The 13448-nt window shown below is 39.9% G+C and overlaps 1 protein-coding gene across 1 annotated transcript in view; it reads left to right on the plus strand.

The window, feature by feature from the left end:
* The window catches only part of pknox2 (pbx/knotted 1 homeobox 2), a 97250-nt gene that overhangs the window by 18776 nt on the left and 65026 nt on the right, over positions 1-13448 (plus strand). The window contains exon 2 of the mRNA XM_046039232.1: positions 2833-2914. The gene's annotated coding sequence lies outside the window, so the exon portion shown is untranslated. The remainder of the gene's footprint in view (positions 1-2832; positions 2915-13448) is intronic.

Below are 13448 nucleotides of genomic sequence, written 5' to 3' on the forward strand. Positions count from 1 at the left end.
AGCTTGTCTTTACGATCATTAGTCAGTTTTGAGCTCCAAGTTTTTTATCACTAAGAAAGAGCCTTGTGGACATAAAGCGAGGTTCAACCAATAGCATAGCTGGATTTCCCCCCATCAAAAGTTTTTTGAATCATGATGGGAGGAATGGAATGGACAATATGGGAATGGAAAGCCTTTGTATTGATAAATGAACTGTGAGATACGATATATTGCATTGGACAATTTGTTCAGTAAATGACAAATCCAAGCAAAGTCTGTCTTCACAAGACCATGACAACAATTTCATATGTTCGGTAGCTCTCACGAATAAGCATATTAATACATGTAAAACATTGGACACCAAAGAGCAATAACAACATGTACAATAATAATTCTTGAAAACAATCCTCAAAAAATGGTTCTGCAATTTTCTCATAAAACCTTTTCTAATGTTTAGCCATTCTATGTTCAATGAACCACTTTATGTGCTACATCTCAGATGATGTAAACACTCCTAATTGAGTTTCCGCAAATTTTGCATGAAAGTGGGATAGAATAAAAACTTTTTAATGTTTCTGATGAAACTGAGAGAAAGAGAATTGTTTGGGCTCTTCCCGCTAAATCTCCACCGCTTTCATTCCAATCCCCCCCATCTACTCGGGGCCTCTGGTAGTGCCTACCTACCACACACACAGTAGTCCCCACTGAGCTGTGCAGGACTGAATAAATACCAACCCTTCAGAGGCTCTGTGTTAGCAGATTGCTGGATGTAGGCGGCCTGCTGTGAGGCCTGACCACACTCCCACTGTTCTGAAGGAGCTTTAAGCGAAAGATCAGGTGTCCAGCCCTGAATGCTTGATTGAACTTAAATCTTTTGCATGTGCGCCATAACTCTCTCTGCAGAGCTCTGCTCCTTGTGGCTCAGACATGGCCGGCCAGTCAATTGCTAAGGAATTTGAGCTGTAGCGGCTCACTGCCCTCGCTGTTTTCACCTGTGTCATTGAAAATTAGAATCCAATGCATTTTGTTTACAGTGATGGAGGGGCACATAAAATTGGTGGAGTAACTAAATTATTTTTATAGTCATAACATGAGGCAGTAATAACCTAATATAAACAAATGAGCACTAATGTATATATTTATGCTTGTAAAAGTACCTATTTTCATATACAAGTACTTTAATACTCTAATTTGTACTACAAACACTCAAGTACTCAACCAATCTTTCATTTCAGTTTTTTTTTAACAAGATGGCTTATTCTTGCCTAATGTAACATTACAATTTACTCACAAACTAAAACAGTGTAGTCACCAAATGTATAATTTTTTTTATTCACCTATTTTACTGTCTCATTATCATCCATGTATAATTTATAATGTTTTTAATTTAGGATGAAAAACCATTATACCATAACCATTAGATTTTTCAGAGCTATAGTTCAACTTTTAACACACGTTCACTTAAATTTTAAATTTTTTAAAAGTAAGGATACAAATTTCTTTAAAAAATTAAGTCCACTGAGCTTCCTCTGAGGAAGAGCATGAGAAGGGGTTGAAAGATTTCTTTTGTCAAACGTGGTTTTGGTCTCAGACCATGTTACCTTAACACCCCCAGTTTGAATGCAGCAGGGGTCTTTGTTGCATGTCATCCTCTTGTTGTTTATCAAAAAAAGGCAAGACACCAAAAAGTGGTTTGCTGACTTGTTGAGTTACTTGAACTGGGCAGCTGTAGCTCAGGGGGCGGAGCAGGTCATCCATTAATTACAAGGTTGTCGGTTTGATCTGTTTGTGTGTGTGTGTGTGTGTGTGTGTGTGAATGAGAGGCAAATTTGTAAAGCGCTTTGTCCATTAAGGCACTTTTTGGGGACCTCCCTGATTGTCTGACCTCTTGTTTTGCCTTGCCTTTTACTTTTGCTATCAAGATCTAACAATCAAGGTGGAAAGCAGCATTTTATCATAATGGGTGGGAATAATGACCAGCAGTCCAAAAACAAGACCCAGGTTGTATACTATAGTTTTTGTATAAGTGACACCATTTTGATCAGGATACAGTCAACACTAACACAAATGTGTGTGTCAATGGCATTTAGTTAAACAATAGGTTATCCTTAAAAATTTCTGTGACTGGAATACTTTGTAAATGACATACATTAATTGATTGGCATTCAGTCTCCGCTACACATTTTGTTAAAGTATAAGGCTTATTATATATATTTGTATCATCAATAAATTCCATGACTAGACCAAAACTAACACTGACTGTGTCCTGCTAACAAGTAGGCCTACTGTGTGTGCCTGAAAGCCTGAAATATCTTCTTCCTCTGTGCCATAGAGCTCCATTGTTGTCCAGAAACTATTAAAAACACAACAATGAGCCTCACCGCTGCACTGGGTGACATGTTCCGTCATCATCATGAACACACACACTGTAGTTTACTTTGACTCAATCCCACATCACACTAGATAGAGCACCAAATGTGGATTAATCTGCAGTTGAAAAAAGTCCCCAACAACTGCACTATTTCCTCACATTTTTGGTTTTAGTGTTTCTATGGTATTTGGTGACGATGGATAAAATATAGAATAACACTACTTTTATCCTTTAAACATATCCTTTTTGGTATGTGGAACAGGCTGATTCATTACCCACTGCCCCTGTTATCTGCACCAATACTGATGTTTCAGTGCACTTGTGATTGTAATAATATTCTATGCTTCCAGCAAAAAAGTGGAATTGACCATATACTGCATCCCTGCTTGCATGGACAACGTTGCATATTTTCAATAATCTTCTGCATGTCACCATTTTCAGTAATAATGATGCCTAGCTTAAATGTTGTGATCTCTCAACAGGCTTTGTGTGAAGAGTTGGATACCGGGCCAAGGAGCAGAGAACAACACTGAAAGCTCCTGCGTTGCTGTGGGCAAGCTAACTGTAAGTTGTCAGTTTTATTCCAGTAAACCTTATAATATAGCCAGGTTGTGTACACTGGTGCTTGTTTAACAAAGCTGTGTGCAAATTTCAAGTGCGGGTTTCATGATCAGAATGTTCATCCTGACCTGATAGACTTTCAGGAACAACATATCTGATAGCGCTAATCTGTTTCTACAGAGGCCAGCGCCAGTCTGTGATTTAATTTAGCACACAATCAAATATAATTCATACTATAAACACGTTGACATGCCAGAATACACGGCCAATGATTACCCTGCTGCAGTTCACTCAAGCTGGTTAAAACCAAAGATCATGTCAATCCCATGAGCATATTTTCTCATCATTTCTTCATTTCCTAAATGAGAATATCAATGTCTGTGCTCTGTTCTTGCTGGAACTTCAATCTATACCTTTGTGCTTTTTAATGGCTGACGATTCCCTCTCCAACAAACACACTATTTGCATCTTAGACACGATGAAATTGAATGTGACCTGGTGGGAATTTGGGCTGTCTTCTACAAGAGTGATTTTATTTTATTTCTGACATTTGAATTTTAGTGCTGTCTCACCACGTATACTGTACATGTATAGGTTTCAACTGATTGACTGTTATGACATGTTCCCACAATTGCTCTATCCCTGAAGAATAATCGAGGATCAATGATATTTTTATTAAGTCAGAGCGGCAATTTGTTATACAGACATCGGTAACCAACTTTCCAAAGGTACCGGTGCTTTCAGAGACTAAGAGTAGGTCAGTATTCTGGTATACTGGAGTGGATAGTGGTTCTATATTGTGTTGCCGTGGCAGAACGGGCCAATCCAAATGGTTTATGGATGCCCATAACTAGAAGAGAGTTCATCCTACAAAAACACTTTTAGGTAGAGTTTGCTGTTGAGTCACTGAAGCAGTGAGGTATCCACATAGTATTTTACTTTTAAGTAAGTTATAGGTACCCATTAGTGCAAATTTAGTTTATTTGGCTCATCAAGTGGACATTTCAAAATAATGTTGTGTTCATGTACATTGAAGGAGCACAAAACAGTTTTCACATTGTCAAGCTAAAGCAGCAAAATTAGCTTGATCTGAAGTTGGTTATTCCAAGAAATTTTACCACTTTAGGAAACTTATTGCTGCTGTCTTAGCTCTAACATCATTTCCCTATTAAGTGTTCATGTTGCTGTAGCTGTGATAACTACCAGTGTGTAGCTTGCTGTGATGACTTTAGCTAACGCAGCTGCCAACCATTCTGTCACAATATGAGCTCTATTTAGAATAGCACAAAAACAGTAATGATCATGAGACAAAGAAGAATTTCTGGGGATCACAACCTCTTCTTATTTCTTCAACTACTAGTGTGATTTGAAGACACTCATGTGGTGATTAAAAGGGTTTGATCATGCAAATTACTGATTTTTTTTGTTGTTGCCAGAATTGTCTAGTTGTTCTTGCCCATGTCCACCTCCACCTGAGTCATTCCAAATACAAGAATATTTGAAATTAGGTGGAAATTGCTGTCTTGGAGCATTTGAATATTACTGCCTGTCCCTATGGTTCAGCCAATTCAAATCAGCCAATTCAATAAACCAAAGGACTTTAATGTCCCCTGCTCCCCCGTGTCTGCAACTAATTACAAAATGATTTGAAGAGCTTTCCCCCACTTTTATTTATTAGTTTATCTTGAACCATGGTTCTCTTTGTAGAGCTTCTATTAAAGTAGTGGTGTTTGTGCTTTCTTGTAGTGAGCTTTTGCATCTACACCTGGCTGTCTTGAAGTTTATCTATCTTTGGAATGTCACCATCATTTTTTGCACCACAGAGGTCTTCAGGGGCCCCCTTGGTTCCTAGAAATAATAATAATAATAATTTATTTATACACGAAAACATTTAAGCAATGCAAAAAATCAGACAATTAAAACATTACAAAAAAACCCCAATAATAAGAAAAAACAATAAGAATGATCACTGATAGGAAATAAGATAAGAACTTTTTTTTAAATATAGAGTTTAAAAGATGTCAAAGATTCTGCAAAGCTCATCTTCAGGCAGAGGGTTCAGAGGTGAGGGGCCCTGACTGCAAAATCCCGGTCACCTTTAGTCTTGAATCAGGACTTGACAGTAGGGCTGGGTGATATGGCCAAAAATGTTATAATGATAAAACAATTTCATACCATTAGATATCAATAATTATCACAATAAATGTCAAATCATTATTTCTTGTCTAAGGTAGTGCTAAAAGGACCCAAATGCATAACTCCACACAGGCAGGTAGGTTTAACAAAGCTAGCTTTAATAATAAAAAGCTAATCAAACCAAACAGGCAACAAAAACAGAGGGAGCAGGCCGAAGCAGAATCCAGAAAGCAAAGGATAGATACAAAAACTAAACTAAAGACAAACTGGAAAGGCACGAGGAACACAGGCAGGAATTCTGAAGAAGGAAGCAGCACACAGGACTGGGGTACAGACACGATCTAAAAGAGGCAAGACACAATGACTATACGCACTAGGGAAGGACAACAAGGGACAGGTGAAGAGAATCAAGACGGGGCAGACAATCACACAAGCAGGAAAACAAAGACAGGAAGTGAAGTTTACCAGAAAAGATTTTTGAGATGCTTCTCAACTGATGAAGGTTGTTCCAGTGTGGATCGTGTGTGCATTTTGGAGCCGTGAAACTTTCTACCAAACAGTGCTTCTACATTCATCAGTATCTTCCAGCTACCCAGTATAACGAGTCCAATAATGCTGGTTAGTTTCACAGGATCAACTGTGGATTGCTCAAGGGAATCTTGACACTCATGCTGTTGAAGGACGAGTGTTTCATGTTCACTTTGACACTGCGTTCTGCACATCAAAGTTTATATCCACTGCCAACTTTCAGCGGCTGAATGGGAGAGTAATCTGTTTGACTTTCATGCAGGAGATTGCAGTTTGCATCTCATCACAGACATCCAATTAACATTAGTGTTAATTAAGTGTAACTATGATCTGTCCCTAAGCCTCCCCAAGTGTTTAGGTGCCTAAACTTATCCATAGTTTATTTGCCAAAACCGCATTCTTTCCCAAACTTTTACCATGGCTGCCATGCGCAGCTATTCTATAAAGCCAAAGAGAAAAAACAAAAACATCCATTGGCATTGGATGTTTCAAAAATGTCAGTATCAAGTGTAATCCAACATTTCATAGAATTGTCCATTGACATTCTTGTGTAGCGACTGGGTTGTTCCACAAAAAAAAACATTTATCCTGCTGGCTCTAGGATTAAAACTTGCTATCCTCTTTCATCCTCATACTCTTGTAATATCAACCCCTTCACGTTAAGTGTCGTTTTGTCAAATTTTGGCTGTTGAAAAACTAAATCCTAATTAGCCTTTGTTGTCAAATGCCCTTATGTTGGGAAGAGGCCATAGACAAAATATGAGCTAGGACAATGGGGGATGTGTACGTACATGGCAGTCTCTAGCTGATTGCCAGAGGCCTGGTTATACTAAGCCATTTGTCTCTTCCTACACACAGGCCAGACTAATCGTACAGCCAGTCTCCATGTCCTCTCAGCCCCTAAGTGTTCCCCACTCCCGCCCTCCCTCTCCCCACCCAAAACCTCCAGCATGATTCCCCACCAAGGATTGTTTTACGCTTAATTTTGTTAGAGTTAATGAGATTTCACTAATTAAATCTCCTCCTGGTTGGAGAACCCCCCACCATCCTTACATTGCCCCCCTTCCACTTACAATCACTCCAGCCCATGGAGTGATTGCTTGTAGAGCTATTTTAGACAAATAAACTTTTTCATGAAGAACCGGGACAGTGGGTTGCACAAGGACAAGCCCGTGTAACTCTGTGGATTTCCAATTTCGTGCCAAGATGCTCCGCTGCATTTGTGATAGCCAGTGTGTTTTCAAATCTGATTTGGTGTATAAGAGTAGGAAGTAGTTGTTGAGATGTTTTTGCATCATAAAGATGAGGCGCTACAGACTATGTCAGTAGATGCTAGGAAAAAAGTAGTGGTTGCTTTCCTTGGAACGTCGCGTTGTTCAGATCAGTTGTGGTGAGTGAAAGATTTTAGGGTCCTTTTCATGGGTGAGGAATATTTTGTAACTGCTAAAGAAACCCTTGGAAATGATATCCTACTTTAAACTCCACATACTGAATATCCCTCCACTGCTGTTAACCAGTCATATATTGTAGCACAGTGGCACCAAGTGACAGGACTTCACAGACAAAACGCACACATGTTCTAGATACATGTCTCTAATAATAATCCCTGCATTAGCTGGCAGCGCTAGAAGGGAAGTGCTGAAGGGTGGGACCATCTCAGTTCAAGCAGTGAGGCCTTGGAGGTCATTGTTAACAGCAGCCGCTTGCCCTGCTATTATAGACAACCCTCTGGGACTCTCACACTGACTATTGTGGGAGCCAACCTCCTGTTTCCCGTGTGAGCCCTGGACACCCAGTGCCAGCTCTGCCGCTCGGTTCTTCAGCCAAAAGGTCCATTACACTCCCTCCCATGCCTCTGTGTCCATTGTAGCCCAGCTCCCTCATCCCCTGCCTCATTTATGCGCACACACACACACACCGTCCAGCCTCAGAAGCCCCTGTGCTGTGGCCCACGGGTGGGCGGGTGGGCGAGTGGGCAGCGTGCCCGTTTCAGATGGGAGTGCTTCCTTGATGAAGGCCCATGCTGATCGGGTTTCTGCCACCTGTCATTCAGCTTAGGAGGCAGGAAAGGGGGCAACAGTGGTTGTGGGCGGTGGGAGTGAGGGGGCGGCGCGGAGTTGGGGTGGTTAACAGGAGAGATGCCATGGCAATCTGGCACCATGCCTGCAGCCTGCTGTTGTTTCAGTGTAGCCTCCCAGACTTCTCAAGTAGTCCTTTTAGTTCACGCAGTGGTGAGTTCCCCTTTTGATCTAATAATAAAGTAATCCAATTTCACACATTGTTATATTATTTTTTCCTAAATTTAAAAAAAGCATTATATATATTTCACATGACATGTAATTCACTGAAAAGACAAAACATTGAATTTAGTGCAGTGCACTCCATGGCCTCGCAGATTAAACCCTTTTTGTCTGTTCTGAATATTCCTTAAAAAAAGTGAATACCTCTATGTCATCGGGTACATTTATTATTGTTGTCCGCTGCATTAGATTTACTACAAATGAAGGTCAAAAGGCTAAGTCTCAGGTTTTCTAACTCAATTTTCATTGAGTCATACCACATCTGAATACATCTCCGAGAGCATCTGAAAAGCCCATCTGATTAATGTGCACCTTGGTCTATACAATCGTGCTGAGCTTTGGACAATACCTAAACCATGGGATGTTTGTACAATGATTAATTGTACAGAATTTCAAGTTAGCCAAACAAATGACCGCTGACTTTGACCATTTAGTTTTTTTAAGTTTTAATGTTGCTGTAGCACCACATGTCAGTTATAGCGATTTATGTCAGATAAGCTAAGACCACAAGAATTTAGCAACCAGTAACAAGAAAGTGTTGTTTCTTATTTAATTTAAAGACAATATTGGGGGGATTCTATGTAACAGCAGCATGCGGCAGCATGTTATAATGAATAGGATGACAATAGCGTGATTAGGGCCTCATTTAGCCTTGCTCATGGAGTGAAATTCATTTGCTTTTCCTCCTGAGTTAGAGTAGCAGGTTCCTCAGTTGTAACCAGACTTATGTTAGATTTTAGTTCAGTCGAGACGTCTGGAAGTTGATATGAATCCTAAGTACTTCATAACTTTGAGAAATAAGCTAGAAGTAGTTGTTGCTGATAAACATCATGTTGATAATGTGCTGTGGAATAGGCACATATGAGAGTGTGTAGGCTGCCATTGTGGAATTCATTGAGCCTCTTCCCTTCATATAGGTAAATATCACACCATCTTCAGCAAAGAATTTGTCAAATTCTAAGGCCTGCAATCTGGCCTTGGTTTAGGGATATTTTCTGAGGTAATCAAATAATTTAGGCTCTACTTTGGCTAAAGAATGGAAAATCTACCTTTGTTCAAATAAGATTGAAAGACAAACTGGCACCTGTGTCATACTCTCTCTGACCTCTCTGTTACATGAATTTGAGGTCACGCTCATGCTCTACATTATTAGCTTCTCTCTGTGATCCCACATTTCCCTCCATCACACTCGCTACCTCTGTGCTTAACCACCATCCTCCAACCCATCTATATCCATTTCTCCCTCACCCGGGCTCTTTGCCCTACCAACCCTAATTGTAATTATGTTGATTTAACTTAGACACATGCGGCTCCTTCCCTGCCATCTGAATGGAAGCTTATTAGTTTGAATATATTTTTTTCATATTTATTTATTCCCATTTCTCAGGGTCCCTGTCGGCATTTCCAATTACTCTTGTCGTGCGGCTGTAATTGCCTCCATGCTAATGGCCGCCAGACAATCGTGCTAAATGAGGTGAGGCCGAGAGGCTAGGAGCCCGACTTCATTAAGAGCTAATGGGATTTTATAAGGGGGACAGAAGACCCAGCTCATCAAAAAGAGGGAGATGGAAGGAAAACAAAACAGATGGAGGGGGAGAGCCAAATCACCGCTATTCTAACTTAGCCTGCTCCTTTTCCTGGCACTCTGATAAACAGAACAGGTTACTCTTCCTCTAGAAGACTACTAGCTAATTATAGAGAGAGGCATACTGAAAGACTTTAAAGTGACTTACGTTTGGAAAAATAGACACACTGCTAAACAGATAAGTGTGCATAATTCTTCTGGCTGTCCAGTTGAACGTGGAACGCAGCTATTTTTATCTGTCTCTCATGCTCTTGCAAGCTGTCTCAACTATTTCTTTTTTGGCAAAGTAACAGCAATAGATATGTATAAATGATACATTTTAGAATTGAGTGGACAGGCCAGTCTATGTCCTCCCACATTTTTCACACCTCATTTAGACAGAGAGAGAGAGACTTAGATGGGTGCAAACATGGATGTGTTTGAATAGATGGCTTGAACATTACAGGATATAATACAAGGCAGTAATACATGCTGTAAATCTGCATATGGGTTGAAGTCTAACCAACACCAACAGAAGGTAGCCTCAGTAGTTCATAACATAATTTAGTGATATATTTTCTTTGGTCTTTCTTTTTAGTTTTATAATAGAACAAACCAGAATCCATTCTTACACACATCCCATTGTGTCTGTGTGCTTGAAATTTGTCTGTTTTACCTTTTTTCTCTTTCACAAAATGCTCAGGACAGTCACAGTAACAAATTTCTCCATTCAGACCGCTAAACCAACCTTTCACAGAAGTAATGATCAGGGACTGATCTGAAATACATCCATCTTGGTGAAATCGCTCTGTTCCCCGTTGGAATATAACAATATTTTGCGCTCTGCAGTCGCGAGATCAGTTGCCCTATACTTTCATTTGCAGAGCTTTCTTAAAGCTGACATGGTTTGTCTGTCGCTGATTTCAGTTCAATGGCCTTTTTGGCTCCTGCAGATGAGGGGCCTGCCAAATTCTATTACATGCTGAATAAATCAACGTGTTCACCTTTGAGAAGCAAGCATTACAGAGTGAGTGGGTTAATGGATACTGTAAAGTGGGTGTACTACTACCACAACCCTGACTCGAATTCATTCCCTGGCTGTTATGTTTCTGCTAGTTTGTTTATTTGACTACGGGAGGGAATCGGTCATTCAATGATTATCAGTTGTAAGTTATGACATCACTAGATAATATTTGTTGACACCACTATCAAAGAGGAAGAAGAGAGAGAAGCTCATGTTTGTGTGTATAACAGAACCAACATGTACTACTGTAAATTCAACAGTAATGCCAACCAAAAGCCTATCTGAATATTGTATGTAAATGGCAGAATTCTTCTTTAATTTAACTAGCCCTTAGTCTGTCCAAATGTTTAGGGCTCTTTTTCCCAGTGAGGCAAATGGGAGATAATTATTTCTTTTGGGGACACTATGCAAATAGGAATTGCAGAGTCTGTATCAAGGGAAATTCAGTGATATAAACAACTAGGAAATTAGGCCAATTATCCACAGGCTATATCTGTTTTGGGCAGTTAGCAGAGGTACAACTGTTGTCATTTTGATGGCTAGATGGTGCAGCTTGATGTTATGATTATTATATCTCAAATAAAACCACAGAGCAGCTCATTTAAAGCTGTACATGTCCAAACTACCACAAAGATTAATGGAATTGCTACTGTTACTTTTGTGAAGTGTTTTCACTTTCTTGTTAGTGGTGTGCCGTTAAAATGCTACTGAATTATCATGAAATGCAAATTGAAAATGTGCATATGCACTTACCAAAGTTATAAAACTAGAGGACATTGGACTATAAGCCAGACAGGATGAGACTCCATTAACCCAAACAACATTTGTATAGCTAAATATGGAATGTATTACAGTCTGCAAATCATCTACCATACAGATGACTATATGACATACAGTATCAGTTAAAAAACAAATAAGTACATATTTGAAATATGGCATGGTCATTATGCTACTAGTTAGTACCACATTGTTCTATGGTGGCCCAGACAGCTCAACACACTGCAACTAAGAAAACACATGCAAATAGATAAAACACAAGAAAATTAAGAAAACATTTTGCAAATACAAAAATGTGCTGCAAATACAGACAAGAGAGCCAAGTATGGAAATGCACTGCAAGTAGCACAGAGACAGCAGACACTGTTTCCAGAGGACACAAAAAAGTGATGAACAGGTCAGAATTCAGATTTTTTTTTTCTTTTGTGGGCTTTTGAAAAGGAAAACGAGTTTTGTTTTCTTGTTTCAGTCTTAAAATGGGGAGTCTAACAAACAAGATAACCAAAACCCAAAAACAAGTTCTAATTTAGTTTTTCTGTTATTTAGTTCTGTACTGTTTCTCCACTGTGCCCAAGCGCTGTCTGATCTGCAGCGTGCACTTACCTTGCAGGAGCACACAGATTCAAAGAAAACGTTTGTAAAGCAATTTTTGAAATTGAAAATTGAGGCAAATTTAAAAGACTTACAGATAATACGCCTGTTATGTGTGTAAGGTTTCCTGTATTAAACCCCACCAGTGAAATACATTTTCATACTCACCAATATTTATTTGAAGTATGGGAGTTTAGATAGTTATCCTGTGATACACTCAGTATAAGAAGAGGCAATCTTGTTCCCCTAATTGACTCCTTTATTTTACATGCTCACGTTGTGCGGTGGGATGTGTGATCAATGCTTGCAAGCTATTTACATTTTTGTAAATAGCTTGCAAGCAGATAGTAAAACATTCTGAATACATTATCAGGATTTGAAAGTCATTCAGAAAACAAAATACATGTTAAAATACCACTAATAACAGTACTAATGAAGTACCATCAGCATATGAAGCCAAGCTTTAATATGTTTAAGCATGTTTCAACTCAGACTAACATAAGACAGGACTGATGAAATACAAGATATCTTGAATATCTGTGTCTGTCCTTTAATTCTGCGCTCTCAAAGATCCACATTCAGCTGAACTCTAAAGAAACATTAGGTATGGTACCACTGAGCTAACAAAGAAAACAAACCTAACTTCATGTAGAAGAAGTGGAAGCATCCCATGAAGTGGTAGGGAGCTGAAAGCATTTTGAAATATTTAAAATCAGTCAGTCCTTATAGCGCAGTACAGAATCTGTCTCCGCTTCTTTTCCACAGACTTTTCTGAAGAATCTACTAAGTAAGGCATCATCAGCTGGGCTGCGGGGTGTTTTTGTCCCCTAAAATGCTGCCCAGGCTGCACTGATGGTGGGACGATGGTTGTGGTTTGAGGCTTGGTAGGAACAGCTGTCCTACAGCTGCCATCTCTCCTGGTTTTGGGGGTGGGGGGGTTGAAAAACAGTCCCAAACCTCCTGGGTCAGAGCCCTGGTATGACGGTCTCCTTGGCAACTGGAGCTGAGACTGTGGTGGTGTGTGTTTGTGTGTACAGTATGTGAGTGTGAGTGTGTGCGCGAGCGGGGAGAACAATCTGGCCAGTGAGAAGAAAAGTATGGGGGTAAAGGGTATGGAATCGATCCTCACTTTATCTGTATCTCTTTCTATTCAGAGACTCTTGGCATTGACATTGGGACATGGCCAAAGCAGTGCACCAAGTTTCATTTCCCCCAAAACCAACAAACAAGCACATTCAAACCACAAGATACTGAGATACTTAATATTCTGTCTCTCCCTCTTTTTTTCTCTAACTACTCTCTAAGCTCAACACAAGGGAATGTGAAGTTCCCTGAGCAGGGTACGGCGCTGAGAAAGGGGAGAAAAGGAAAGGGGGGGTGGGAGAAGGAAGATCAGTGAAAGGAGGAGAACGTGAGTTTAGGAAGAAAGCAGAGAGCAATGGCGAGAATGAGAAAGAAGACGGGGATGGAGAGGAGAGGAGAGGAGAGGGAGGGCTCTAGAGAGGGAAAAGCACGTAGGAAAGGGGATGAATAGGAGAAGGAAAGTGGATATGTGGAGATACTTGGCATCGGCCCCATCAAAATAGCGGTTGTCATGCTAACTCAACCTTCCTTCCT

This window comes from Micropterus dolomieu, linkage group LG23, assembly GCF_021292245.1.
Source record: "Micropterus dolomieu isolate WLL.071019.BEF.003 ecotype Adirondacks linkage group LG23, ASM2129224v1, whole genome shotgun sequence".
Taxonomy (NCBI): Eukaryota; Metazoa; Chordata; class Actinopteri; order Centrarchiformes; family Centrarchidae; genus Micropterus; species Micropterus dolomieu.